The sequence below is a fragment of the Leptidea sinapis genome, chromosome 1 (assembly GCF_905404315.1).
Source record: "Leptidea sinapis chromosome 1, ilLepSina1.1, whole genome shotgun sequence".
In the NCBI taxonomy this organism is placed as follows: Eukaryota; Metazoa; Arthropoda; class Insecta; order Lepidoptera; family Pieridae; genus Leptidea; species Leptidea sinapis.
This window is the reverse complement of record NC_066265.1, coordinates 11,500,615-11,516,257: the sequence shown is the minus strand read 5'-3', so window position 1 is coordinate 11,516,257 and position 15,643 is coordinate 11,500,615. Positions and strand designations below refer to the sequence as shown.

Here is a 15,643-nt window from a genome sequence, read left to right as displayed (position 1 = left end):
CAATGACTGTTTGATCATTGGGTTGAATCAGCCGAACTATAATTACTTAGAAGTATAAAACTTTCATCCATAATTTCAACGACTGTCTTACGAATTGTCGATCAGATCACGTGTCCTGACGCGAGTTTAACATTTTATACCTATCCCAAGAAAAACGCTCAACGCCTCTTAAGAGGTTTTCACTTCAAAAAAGTCATAAATCAGAAATCACATCAGACAGATTCAAAATAGCTCTCAAATAAAACAAGTCCACCAAAATGAACTTAACATTAAAATAAGTTATTACTACTTAATGATATAATAAATGTCCGCATACTAATTATTTTATGTAGTAGAACTGTCGTCAATTCAATATTTATGTCAGCTAGGGCTATTAAAAAGGGCATCAAAGTGAACGACATACAAGGACATTTCTGGACGTACACATCGAACACTCGATATGTAATTAATTGGATCCATGCAAACGAGGCGTGTTTGGTGTAACTTGATCAACGTTGCTATTTCAATCATGATCAATTTATGCATCAAAATATTAACAGACAAGTAGGTACTAAACAATTTCCTACATACTCCTGGAATGAAATATGCAAATTATGCAATGAGTATCTGCTTGATGTTGTTAAACATAAAGTTATATTATGTTTAAAGTTACATACATTTTCATAACGTTGATATAATATTCACATAATATCTTTATTATTTTTACAATGTGTGTTTTAGTTTTACATTTATCTAAAGAAAATGGTCTTTGTTTGAGGCTCTTTCACGCCTATACCACTGATCGTATCGACATGAAACTACCACCATTCGATGCGTAATTTATCCAAGATGTTTTTTTTTTATTTTTCGAATTCCAACGTTCCTTCCTTTTAAAATTCGCCCAGCGAAGCGGGCGGGCATGGCTATACAGCAAGATAGAAAAAAAAAATAAAAAAACAACCGCCTTTAAAGGATTATTTTTTTGGAATAGTGATCTTAAGATCACTATTCCAAAACAATAGATATAATGTGCACTAAAAAGTATAAAAATAATTGCGTATTTTTATACAATCTAATTAATTAATCTAATTCTAGTTACAATTATTGTCATTTTTGGAATCAGTGTCCTTCCCTTCTTCCTTACCTATAACTATGTATGTAGTAACAAACCTATCTTGGATGACACCGACTCCAAAAATTTCCATTCCCATAAAAAAAGAATCATCGAAATCGGTTGGCGCGATATTGAGTTATTCGTTTAATTTATCATCCACTTTGCTATACGTATGTATAGCAAATTTAAGACTTTTATGGTTTTCTCTTGGATGCCATTGTGAGACCTGAACAAAATTACAATGGGACCACACGGGAACTCTCAAAATTGTCGATGAGTACTTCTACCACGGATGAAAAATCCAGTTAAGCAGGTCCAATTTCGCGAAAGAAGTCATTCGTCAAATCAACGTCGGATGGGCAGCGTTCTCGGGCCAAATACCACAGTGTCTGAAGACGAAGGTTTACAACCAGTAAGTGTTGCCAGTGATGACTTACGGTATGCAGACGTGGTCGCTAACTATGATGATAAAGAGAGACTGACTGATGAGAAAGCTGATGGACGCTCATAGGGCGACTCAGACGCAGTGTTGGTAGGCCCCCCACAAGATGGACTGACGATCTGGTCAAGATCGCCGGAATACGTTGGATGAGGACAGCGCAAGACCGATCGTCGTGGAAATCTTTGGGGGAGGCCTTGGTCCAGCAGTGGACGTCTTCCAGCTGAAGATGATGATGATGGGCCCAGTTGTCACATCAATGTTAAGGTACTATAGATATATCAAGTACCTCAACGAGACTTCAACACTAATTACTCGTTGGATAGGATTTAATAGAAAATCAAAGTTCAAAGTACCCACATTTAACAAGATGTGTGCAAATAAAACGGTGGGAATCGACGCACTTGCTACTTCAGCTGAAAATTTCAATCTAATGATTAAATTATGCTGTGTAAATAATGTGAATGTTTGCTGCCGAACCATGGATTTTTATGGTTTTTATATTAAAGTATGTGTATAGTATTTTTTTACGAATAACTACTGTATTAAAAAGACTTAAATTATAAAATAACTATATAGAATTTGACGAATTTCGAAGCATTGCTTGGAAACTGTGCAAGTGCTGGGTCCATCATGTAGCCAGGAACAATTGCAATCTATTTGACTCTTATGGGGCCCCTTACGATGAACACTCGCTCGTCGCTCTTCCTCCGTAGCACTATTTGGTAGGAAGGATATGTAGATTTTGATGTTGGTTCTAGAAAAACACTTTATGCAGCTCCTTGTAGTCGCACGCAGACGAAATTGCGGGCATATGCTTACATGTGAGTTTTTAATATACTAAGGAATTATTATTGACCTCTTTATACCACTATAACAAAAACTTACTGATAAATACTAGTAAAAAAGTACTAACAGATGTAATGCAGCGCTATTTCATTTACTTTTCACGCCGTACTTGTTCGTTTTAAATAATAGTTAATGTAACACTTGAAACAGAAATTGGAAATAATCTGCAATTATTAAGAAGATTAAGATTAGACCGTTTTCCGTTTTTAAACCACTTTGCATAATTCAACTTCTATGATGTTAAGTGTGATCCCGTCATTTCTACTTAGTCACTGTATTACAAAACTGTGGTTTACTTTTGCAGTGAAACTCTCATTAGTACTGCGGCTTCGGTTGGAACGATACGAGGTCGGCCAACCAAACTGACGAACTCTTTTTAAGTATGTTGTCCTAGTATTTCTGCTTTTTATTGTTACATAAAATATATATCAATATAGTTGACATAATATCTAGAAGATAGAAAAACGGGATTCAAGTATGAAATTTTCGAGCCCACGGACTGGCTATTTTTGGATTAAAAACTCCTTGGTGCAAGATTTCAGAGTGCAAGTTTTTCACTTTTTATCTCGAACATTCTAGATTTAAAAAATAATGATTTTTTGTAATTTTTTTGTTTTAAAAGTAAGGATGGGTAAATTGAAATTTATAGCTGACCCAGCAAACGTTGTATTTCCATATAAAGTAATAAAAAAAATTCAATAATAAAATTTTTGGGGTATAAAAAATAGTTAACGACCGATTCTCAGACTTACCAAATATATCGAACATAAAATTTATCGTACTACAATTATTATTATATTCGATTGCCATCTTGCAACCCTATTGCTGATGGAACAGAATAATATAAAAATCGTGATTAAAAAAGGGGTTGATTGTAAAAGGGCGAAATTTGAAGTTGTATGTATTTTTCAATGCTGAATCATAATAAACAAAAAAATGTCAAAAAAATATTTAGGGGCTGGTCACCCTTATCATTTAGGGGTATGAAAAATAGATGTTGGCCGATTGACAGACCTACCCGATATGTACACAAAATTTCATACAAATCGGTTCAGCCGTTTCGGAGGAGTTTGGTAACCAATTCCGCGACACGAGAATTATATATATTAGATATTCCGAAGTAGCAGAAATAGAAGCCTTCACGGAGTTGTGGGTTCAGTTCCCGGGAGTTAAAGGCATACTACTTTCCCGTGAGATGGCAGAAATGTATAAATAACGAAAGTAAATATTTTGATTAAATAACCTCACATAAAATGTCTGAATTTTTTGAACGAAACGGTAAATTGATTTTTTAAACTCCTGTTTAACTTCTCCATTTCCAATAAACAATTAATATTATTATTGTTCTTTAAGTTTGAAGGTAACTTTAACAATTATACATTCCACATAAGGTAGAGTACTAAATTGTCTTTCATGTAAATATTTTATTAAATTTAATTTTCCTCCGAGCTGCACAAACAAGATACAAGAGGATATTAATGACTTTTTAATGGATTTGTAGTGAACGGGTAACTTGAGAAGTGATCACCGCAGCCCTCTATACTATAGTACATTTTTTTAAAGTTATACTTCTAAAGCGCGTTATGAAAAAATGATGAGAGTGAAATTTTAAGATGCGCGCGCATCACTGTAACACAAAAGTAACAGGGTGAAGTTGTTTCATAAAATTTTCTGACGTTTGCGACATTCCTTATTTTTTTTTTTTTTGTTTTTTCGTCCATTATTTGGGATTGGCAAAGGGTTCAAGCCCGTACAGCCGTATTCGTTATTTAATAATTAATTGTCAAAGCCATCGTTGCAAGATTTTTACAATATTGTTCTTTCTACAAACGTAGAATAGCACGAGGAATAAATAATTTTAATGATTTTTACTTTGTTAGATCAAAGAAGCATAACTTCATGCGTACATGCACACACTCTTTTTTAAAATACCCATTTCGTAACGTCCAGGAAGCACCGTCCAAGGTAATTCCATAGATTTGTTATGCGTGGAAGATAGTTTCATTAAAACCGCTCTACATATGAACTACACAACATACAGATGGTGGGGATGATAGTAAAATTTATGGCGCATCTATACATTTATATATTTTACTAGTAGTTGCCCGTTGCATTCGAAACTGAAGGTTTTATCTCAATAAAATGTTCAAGTAGGGACAGAGAGAGTTGTCGTTCTGAAACATGCAGGGCAAGCCTGTCAGCCAATAAGTTGGCATAGCGACATCCCTTTCTGCGCGGATGGACGCCAAGAAAGGGAAGATCTAATATATAAAATTCTCGTGTCATGGTGTTAAACTTTGAACTCCTCCGAAACGGCTTGACCGATTCTCATGAAATTTCGAGTGCATATTGGGTAGGTCTGAGAATCATACAACATCTATTTTTCATCCCCCTTAATGTTAAGGGTGGTCCACACGTTTTTTTTTTGATATTTTTTTTAAATTTGTTTGATTATGACTCAGCATTACATACAACTTCAAATTTTCACCCATCTACGATCAACAGTTACATTTGTATCGCGATTTTAATATCGGCAATACAACGTTTGTTGGGACAGCTAGTATTTTATAATTAAATTGCATTGTCAGTTGTTAAACAAAAATGCATTTTACTGAACGCCTATTAGGGGTTACACAATATTTATAACATAAAACCGATTTTTAAGTTTTTTCTTTCTGTCCGTTGCTCTTTATAGTCTGACTACCCGCCACATCGTAAGACTCAAAGAGTCGGAGAGCGGTCATTGGCAATTTATTTGTTATTGTTTTTAATTTATTTTATACAACATTGAACCTAACGAATAAGTATAATAAACATCTAAGCAATGCACAATTCATAATATTAAATTGTAAAAAAACAATCTTAGATTGTGGATTATTCTTCGCCACGCTCCGACTAGATACCGAATGCGTATTCGCAAAATACGGCAACTAATACTACGCCCAAGTTGGCTTGTACTCGAGCCAGTCTCGAACAATATTTGACGTTGACGTGCCACATGTTCTGTTAAACTTTTGTGATAAAACGTTGTGTAGTAAAACGTTGTTAAAATAATACTACAAGAAATAAGAAAGACTCTGGGATCACTGGGTAAGTATTTATGTATTTTATTAATTTTAATGTAAAATAACACGAAGCGTATGTTACATAATTTGAAAGATAGTGTCAAGATGCCACGAACACAAGCATCTAATAGGTGCCGTAATAAAAAAGCTATTCTTCTTAGGTAGTGCGGTGTCTAGTTGGAGCGCAGCGGAGACCAATCCTTAATCTAAGAAAACAGTAATGTTCATGTCAGATTTATTTGTCAATTTTCTTGAAATTTAAATAGTCATTTTATTAATAAAAACAATTATTTATTATACGTAAAAATGTGTGGGCGACAATCTTCCCAAAATGACCTGACCTATTATGTAATATTTTGTTACTTAAAATATTAAAAATTATATAATATATAAAATTTCTTTTATTGAAGTAGGCGTTACTTTGCGGAAATCCACAATTATCCAAATGTTTTGAGTTTTCTTCGCGTTAAGAGTTAATTCCGCCAAGATAAGACTGATTTTGTGTCTCGTGCCAGATTTTGGCAAGTCAACATGTCCCGAGGATGCCTCGTGCAGAGGCGAATTACGTGTCGAATTGTTTAAAGACAAATACTGGCGGAATTAACTCTAAATAAAACTCAGAACATTTTGGATAATATTTCTTATAAAATTTCTCAGAAACACACTGTACTTACCTTATATTTAAAATAACAAGGCTAAGACATAAATATTAATGTAGGAATACGAAACTGAACATAAACAAGATATAGAGGCCAACGGTACGTATCTTATAAAATTATAACTGTTTCCTCTACCAGGATAGCATAATATAACAATAGATAACGCCTGCGTGTATAGTTAAGCCGTTACGGAAATAAGCCGGCCCTAGTAATGCTCACACAGGCTTATTTTGAAGGGTTGAATATTTTATATGTGCTACTTTAGAAAACAAATAACTTTGCCTATACGTGACCCCAACGAATCTCAATATTATATTCAGAAACAGAATAATCACAAATATATTTTGACAACAAAATTTTATGAACGTGAGGGTTGTCACTTTAAAAACATAACAAATTGTTCAGATTTTCCTCATATGTAAATATTAGGGTTGAGCAGGTAATCAACTGTAAAGTAGATCCGTAGATGAACCCACAACCTGATAGTTGAACAAAGCATACAAGATTTTATGACGATACGTCTGCCAACTTAACTAACCTCGAACGGTTAGCTAAGTTGGCAGAATACTCGCACGGTACGCGAGAGGTCGTGGGTTCGAGTCCCGCATCGTTCACAAAATTTTGTTATCAAATTTTATTTATGTATTTATCCTAGAAGTGATTTATCACTTTAAAAATATAACAAATTGTACAGAATAATCAGTTTTACGAAACACTGCCCGCGATTTCGCCTGCGAAGATTTCACAACGGCAATCAGACTATTTTTTTGATCAAATACAAATGTATTTTAAAGATAAGCTCATAAACGGCCCGATAACGAAAGACAAATAAATGTGTGCCCATATTTTTGCTAAGCATGTTCCAACCCAAAAATGTAATGTGATGTAGCAGACAATTTTCTCCTAACAGTTCCGTCTCTTAAACGTGAGTAAAAAAACTCAAAGGTCACCGTTTCATTCTTGACATTCTTGCCTCCTCCAAAAATTAGCCAACTGCAACAAAATTTTGGAAACTAAATGAAGGAGTAAGGAATTTTTCCGTATCAATTTTTACGTTTATTTTAACGCACCTCTGTTGTTGCGAGATTAAAGAGTATATGATGAATATGGATGTCTGTTTCCGAGTCATGGATGTTTAAATGTATTTATGTATGTTTATATGTATCTTTATATGAATCTATGTATGTTTAAGTAAGTATATTGTATTTATTTATTTATTTTCATGTAATCTACAGCGTCACAATTTATATACAATATAATTACATTATTAAGTATAAAAATAAGGCCAAAACTGATTACAGTATATAGGTATTAAACAAAAGAAGTAACATTTTATGATTTAAACAAGACAGAATAAGATAACAAAATATTTACAATTACTATAATAAGCTACTTAGAAAATAAGCTTTACAAAATAAGGTTACAGGAGTGTGTGTGCGTGTATGTAAGGTTGCGTGTAGTGTATTTGAGGGTGTATGTAGTATGTGTGTGTGTGTTTGTGTGTATGTATGTGTATGTATTAAATATATCATTGTCTTGTAACCCATAACACAGGCTATATATGCTTAACTTGGGGCAAGATAATTTGTGTAAGAGTGTGTCAATATTATTATATTATTATTATTATTATATGCGGCCTTTGTTACCATGAGTTACGCTTGTTTGACCCAACCTCAAAGAAAAGCTGAATACATTTCCCGTTTGTCGTACAAATGTTTAAATTTGTCATAATAAGTAGAGGCGAAATAAAACTTAACTCTGTAACTTGATTGTTCGCGATTTGTTATTTGTTTTAAGTGATCACTGCTGCGATTAAATAAAATATTATTTACATATCAAAACTTATGAACGATGCTAGTTTCGAACCTGAACCTTTTTCTCTTCGCCCCAGCGCTTTTACCACGTAGCCTAACCACCGAACTATCCAAACCCAATGATGAATTATCTATAAACATTGGTACCCTCGAGTTGTTTCGAATACCGCGTCGTCCGTCAATCGTAGTATATATATTAAATTGAATTTTCTGTCGCATTATGATGTTAGATTTTCAGATGTATATCTACCTACCTAAAAACTAGAAGTTGGCTCCAAATTGGATTGTAATGCATTCCAAAATATGTCTCATATCAGGAATCAGGCACATAACTGATTCCTGAACATATGACTGAGAATACATGAATTTGTATAACTATAAAATAGCTTTCAATTAATCATAATTCCGTTGATGAAATATATTATAATATACACATATAGCGCTATTTATTTTTCAACAATACTCCATCATTAATCTGGCTGAGTGATCACCTCGACTTTATTAACGGTGGTTCGCGTAACGTCAGCACGAGTCGACTAAGCGAGCGTGACAATCTAAATTATAATTATTATAAATTGTAATTTCTTATATCTTTAAACGAGCAATTCTTGTATATATATATAATCTGAATCTCGGAAACGGCTCCAAAGATTTTCATAAAATTAAGTATGCAGGGGATTTCGGGGGTGATAAATCGATCTAGCTAGGTTTCAATTTAAAAAAAATTGTTTTATCCATGTTTGAATGAGAAACAGCTACAATAACATTAGAATACAAAGGTAAATTTCGCCACTATATACAAGACTATTATAGCTCAGATGGGACATTGGGTGATCCGGGAAGCAGAAGACCCCGGTTCGAATCCAGGTGACCTATTAGATTTTTTTTGTGCAAGTTTTGTACATTCTTAAAAATCCGAGCAAGGCTCGATCGTCCGGATATTGTTATATTAAATGTTATATTAAATGTAATGAAAAAAGTTATATGCCGTAATTATATGGAATTAGTTTCAGCTTGATGAAGACTTCACTTCTGTAGTCTTAAGCACACAGTGTTACATACATAAATATATATATTTTTTTTTTATGGAATAGGAGGACAAACGAGCGTACGGGTCACCTGGTGTTAAGTGATCACCGCCGCCCACATTCTCTTGCAACATCAGAGGAATCACAAGAGCGTTGCCGGCCTTTAAGGAAGGTGTACGCGCTTTTTTTGAAGGTACCCATGTCGTATCATCCCGGAAACACCGCACAAGGAAGCTCATTCCACAGCTTTGTAGTACGTGGAAGAAAGCTCCTTGAAAACCGCACTGTGGAGGACCACCACACATCCAGATGGTGGGGATGATATCCTAATTTGTGGCGTGTCGTGCGAAGGTTAAATTCGTAGTACATAAATATATATAATATACAAACACCCACACAAACACATACAAACACACACGAAATACACAGTATGTTGTTTTAACTGGTACTATGGCCTGACATAACTGGATTGGAGCAAATGGTTCCTAAGAAAAGAATTTTCCTGTATTTTATAATATATAAATGAATATATATTATAATTACTGTTAAAAATGGAAAATGTTTTACATTTCTGGAAACGAGTTTGTGTGGAGAATGTAAAAGTCTGACAAATCATAAAGCCGTTGAATTTATTAAAAGTTGCGTAAATTCAGCGAGCGATTTAAAAGTTTCGCCTTGGGCTGTAAATCTCCAAAAAATGCTCGGGCCTCGGAGGAAATATAAAATTACCATCTCGCGTCATTCGAGCGAGGGTTGATCTATTCGAACATGGCTGATATCATTAATTTAACTTTTACTCAAAGATAAATCGTCAAAGGCGAACATAATATAATACGTTTACATAACCGTATCATCATTAGCTTTCACCAAACCCACTTTAATAAGTACTTATTGAAGATAAGATTGTTCTATTCTCTATATTTCATAAAAACTATATTTAATAATTTTACAAAAATTTAAATTTAAAATATAAAATTAATGTGGAAAATCATATGACTACAATAGAATGGACGAGTATTTTTTATGACAATCGGCTTAAGCCTGGCCATCAATACGCAATTTTAGCAATAGAATAAATACATACCACCTTATTCATAATGGTCCGCTAACTTAAAATAGCCGCTAAGGAGTGATTTTTCTCATTCTGACTTAGGTCAATAGAAGAAGACGGAGTGTGAATTAGCAATGCTTTAAGTTAGCAGACTATTATGAATAAGGGGGATAGTTTATAGAATCGTAGCCGCTTGGAAGAGCAAAGACAAATTCAATAAATGTTTCTCACGTGACGTGTATAATGTTGAAAAGGACGAAGCACGAAGAAATTGATGATGAAAGCATTTCTAGCACAGAAGATTGTATAAGGATAAAAAAATAAGGTCTTATTTATTATTAAAACACCTTTTTTGTCAAACTACTGAAATAGACATAGGCGTTTCGGGAGTCATGTACATGACGTATCAAAAGCTAGCCTTCCAAACAGTTTTTAAAAATATTTCATTGTGTATAAGTAATAGTTTAGTAATAATAATATTATTTAGTATTTTGTTAATCCGTTCTTTCACGTTAACAAGCAATACATTCAGTAAATTTGATAAAATGTGACATTTCTACAAAAACTTCTAATTAAAACAGAAGTATTTCACCTGGAACAAATAGGAACAAAATGTTTTATTATATTTTATTACAATTATTACTGAAAACTTGAATAAAATATAAAAATATTTAAATGACTTACCAACAAACTGTAAAAGTAATATTCCAACACACTCACATAATTTAAACTAAAGCCAATCAGCTGATCACAAGAATAAAGTTTGCCAAAAACAAAAATACAAGTCATCAACAAAACCTAACAATTCATATTAACCGTCACAATTTAGAAACTTCAGTTTTTTTTTTCCGTTGGCGCGAGATTTAGGAGAAATGATGCGGGTCCGACCGCGTCTGTATCTCCCGGCTACACACTGAGAGTTGAAATCCGAAGCTAGGGTTGTGACACATAATCGACAATTCTTATTCATCCCACGTACATCTGGTCGAGCTTCAATCTGTAAACTTTAAAGTACAACCTATTCATCTAGCTTTAGTGAGAAATTAGTTTAAATATAATTAATTTAAACTCAAATCACGCCTCTGTGTAGACTTTATAGCCCTAGTCCTTGGATTCTTGATACTTAATCATTTTTGTTAGTTTTCCTTACGATTGTTCAAATTTTGTGAAATTTATAATTGCAGCTCAAATGTTATTAACATTCAAAAACACATTCTTGTTTTACATGTTAACTTTACTTAATACGTTAATGTTACTTGTCACTCTCTTCATAACTGTGCATAAGACAAAAATAAACTTCAACATGACATTAAGTCGGCTTCAAACCTAAAACTAGCATTATATTAAATTTATTATAAGTATCTATAATAAACTTCAAAACTAGTTAGTACGATATTAATATAAGCATCAGTGATTCAGTAGACGTGTGATAATTATTTTGGAAAAGCCAGGTTGGTATGTTACAAATCCATTTGTAATTTTAAAGTAGAATCTTAAAACAATTTGCCTTCTTAGTAATCAGTAGATGAATTCATACATTCATTAGACTTATAAGTACTTCTCGTTCCTTACTAAGCGAAAAGATAACGTTAGTCAATACAGTTCTTATATTGACACTTTTAATAGTAAATAACCGATAAAAAGTATCGACATGATAAATCCCTAGGGATGGTGGTTACAGCTTCATGCAGGACACAAGTTTAGTGAAGTTCGGGCATGCGCACCACTTGTTTATCAACTGAAACTTGACGTGTCTTACATCCAAGCTTGATTCATTGGCGAGCTATCGTCAGCTATATAATACATACAAACATACAAGATGTTTAAATAGATACTGTTTTTAACATTCACTTTTACTACAACACTGAAATGATCACTATCGTGTTGTAGACTCTGTAACATATAAGAAGTTTTAACCCAAACGGGATTTACGCTTAGATTAACTTAGATTTTGAGTTAGCAACTGGAAATAAATAATTTTAAAAGAGTTGTGGTGGGAAGGCTTTATACGAATGACTGATTATTTCACGAGATCAAATTTTTAGTCATTTGGATCAATTATTTATGTTGGAGATGACAAACGGAGATGAGACTCAGATGATGGATAGTGAATAACCACCGCCCATTGTAGATACCCACAATACCAATAGGTAAAGAGTTGACAGCCTTTGAAGTTGTAGTATTCCCTTAGCTTGAAGCTGAAATGTCAGAAGTACATAATAAGTCCTTATCAGAGACTACGATCATATCTCTGACCTACGGACCAGTTGCAGAATCCCTCGAAGTGATGCCGCAGCGTATTATTTTATATCGGTTAACAGATCCTGCGAAAAAATATTTTTAATAGTAAATTACATAATTCTTCACTTATTTATATTCTTGGTGATATATAATATAATATCGCCAGACAAACGTAAATAGTCCATTAAAAATTAAATTATCAAAATTAATGAATAAAATATTTAATAATATTAAATAGTATTAATTCCGTCAATATTTGTCTTTAAACTATTAACGAAATTAAACGATACTAAACGATAGTCTCATGCCACATTTTGGCGAGACAACGCGTCCTGAGAATGCCTCGTGTAGAGGCGAAACACGTGTCGAATTGTTTAAAGATAACCTACCCCGAACAACCTACAAGGTACCCGAGGAAGACTGACCAGAGGCTCTATAGATCTCTAGTAGAACTAGAGCTGGGAAAACAGCCGCCTACCACTAGGTTAGACAGCATAGAAACAATTGATCAACAGGTAAGTAACTTAAACAGCACCTTAATAAAGTGCTTCCATAAAGCCTGTCTTCTAGTAACACCGGTTACTGGGGTCATATTCAAGGGCTGGTGGGGCACAGAACTTAAAAAGCTACGAACAAAAGTAAGGAAAGCCTTCAACAGAGCAATGAATACAGGCGCTGATGTAGACTGAGATGCCTACAAGGAGAACAAAAGTCTATATAAAAAACGCATTAGATTTTGGAAGTCTCACTCATGGAGAAAATTCTGTGAAGACATTAATTCCACTCCACAAGCAAACCGCATTAGGAAGGTACTGGCCAAACAGGGTCCTTGCGTTGTCGGAAATCTGAAGAAAGCCTATGGCACAATGACCCTGAGCCAGGAGGAGACTAACACGGTACTGCTAGAAACACACTTTCCAGACTGTAAAATAATACAAGAACCAATTTGGACGATACCTAACAACTTGGTTACAGAAAACTGCTGGCAAACCGCCTATGAGATTGTCTGGCCTTTAAAGACACTCCCCTTGCCTGGCGGGAAGTTAGGGTCATCTTCATACCCAAGTAAGGTAAGAGTAATTACACTAATCCTAAATCGTTTAGACCTATCAGTATGTCGTCTTTTCTCCTCAAGACTTTAGAGAGAATATGCGACAGACACCTGAGAGATAATGCGTTACGCAACACACCCATACACAGGCATCAGCATGCCTACTGCCAAGGCAGATCAACGGAATCCGCTCTTCACCAGGTAGTAGGAAAAATTGAACATGCCTTACAAAATAAATTTGTCTGTCTAGGTTGCTTCATAGACATAGAGGGAGCCTTTAACAAGACCAACTTCACCAGTATCAACATAGCACTTCGCAGACACGGAGTACAGACCCGGCTTATTGACTGGATAATTAATATGTTAAGCAATAGAATTATAAGGGTAACAGGGGAAGACACAAAAGGCGCCCTTGTAGCCCGCGGTTGTCCGCAGGGAGGTGTTCTCTCTCCGCTTCTGTGGAACCTAATAGTGAACGACCTGATCTCCAAACTGAACAACCAATACTTTTACACAATAGGGTATGCCGATGACATCACCACACAGGCAATAATGCCAGCATGGTATGTGATAGGTTACAAGCAGCTCTTCGACTCGTCGAGGAATGCTGTAAAGACCATGAGCTCTCTGTAAGCCCACTGAAAACATAGGTAGTACTCTTCTCTAACAAAAGAATGGTAGGGAACCACAAACCGCCCACTATCTTCAATACAAGACTTCAGTTATCAAAATAGGTCAAATACTTAGGTGTGATTCTAGACAGCAAACTGAACTGGAGCAGCCACCTTGAATACAAAATCAACTCCGCGAGTATCACCTTATTGCAATGCCACAAGATGATTGGCAAAAGATGGGGTCTCCAACCAATGCTCACTTATGGCTGTGTAGTGTGGTGGACCAGGACCAGACTTACAACTTACATCGCCAAATTACAAAAATTTCAAAGGCAAGCATGCTGTGCGGTGACGGGATGCATGAGGACAACCCCTACCGCCGCCTTAGAAATAGCCCTGAACACCCCTCCGCTACACTTATTCATATATCAAGAAGCGGCAATGGCTGCGCTAAGATTAAAACATCTGAAAACACAGAGAATTGACAAAGTAAGACATCTTAGCAGAAGCATGGTCAGCTATGCCACTTGTAGCACCACAAGCAGCTAGTGATAAAATAGAGCGGATTTTCATTTTTGACAAAAAATACAGAATAGAGCTCGAGGAAAGGAACGACAGTATCCTTACACATTATGAGCTCGACCTCTACACAGATGGTTCGAAGACGTATTCAGGCACAGGCACGGGAGTCTTCTCAGAAGATCTAAATATCAGCATATCCGAGCCCTTGGGTAAGCTTAACACTGTATACCAGGCTGAATGCATGGGGATTTTGCTAGCTGCCAATGCTATCTTGGCCAGAGAGGTTCAAGATCACTCCATTAGAATACTCTCTGATAGCAAATCGGTATTACAATCCCTTCAAGGTAAGATAATCAATTCCAGCCTATTACTTGAATGCCACTCAGCATTAAATAAGGTTGCTGGTAAAAACAACAACCTAACACTTCAGTGGATCAAAGATCACAGTGGGATCAGGGGCAACGAGGCGGCAGACCAACTAGCTAGAAGGGGTTCTGAGACCCAACCGGTTGGACCAGAGCCTTTCCTGCCTCTGCCACATAGTTGGTTCAGGAACCACTTAAATCAAAAGATAAAAGCAGTACATCAACAATACTGGGATAGCCTTGAGGAGTGCAAGCAAGCCAAAGCAGCTTTACCTTGCGCCGACTTGCGTTTTACCAGGGAAATCTTACAACTTAATCGGTGTCGACTAAGATTAATATTATGTGCGGCCACAGGTCACGGCAATTTTAACAGGCATCTCTTTAATATAGGTGTCACGGACAGCCCTCTATGCAGAGGTTGCCTGGGGGCAGAGGAAACAGCCGCTCACGTTCTGCTGGAATGCAGTGAGGTGGCAAACTACAGGGCGAAGCACCTGGGGTCACCAGGCGCTCTTCGGGAAGTCTTCCGCGACGTTAAGAGGTTGGGTGACTTCTTGGAGGAGCTTGGCTGGTTGGAGTAGCCTCTACCACCCTCGCACGCAAAATAGGCGCATATGACGTCGAGTTACGGAAAGCGCCCGTATGAAGAAGAAGAAGAAGACAAATATTGACGGAATTAACACTAAAGAAAACTCAAAACATTTGGATAGTTATGGATCTCCGCAATGTAACGCCTACTTCAATAAATTTTATTATACTGTAACTTAGATTAAGGATTTGTCTCCACTGCGCTCCAACTAGATACCACTGGCGTAGTCGCAAAGTGCGGCAACTAATACTCGCCAAAGTGGG

General features: G+C 35.6%; 2 protein-coding genes across 4 annotated transcripts in view; both read right to left on the bottom strand.

Annotated features, from left to right (window-relative positions):
- Positions 1-10,814, bottom strand: part of LOC126966438 (cyclic nucleotide-gated cation channel alpha-3) — a 315,362-nt gene extending 304,548 nt beyond the window's left edge. The window contains exon 1 of the mRNA XM_050810481.1: positions 10,683-10,814. The gene's annotated coding sequence lies outside the window, so the exon portion shown is untranslated. The remainder of the gene's footprint in view (positions 1-10,682) is intronic.
- Positions 1-15,643, bottom strand: part of LOC126967144 (aldo-keto reductase AKR2E4-like) — a 347,892-nt gene that overhangs the window by 263,843 nt on the left and 68,406 nt on the right. The window lies entirely within an intron of this gene.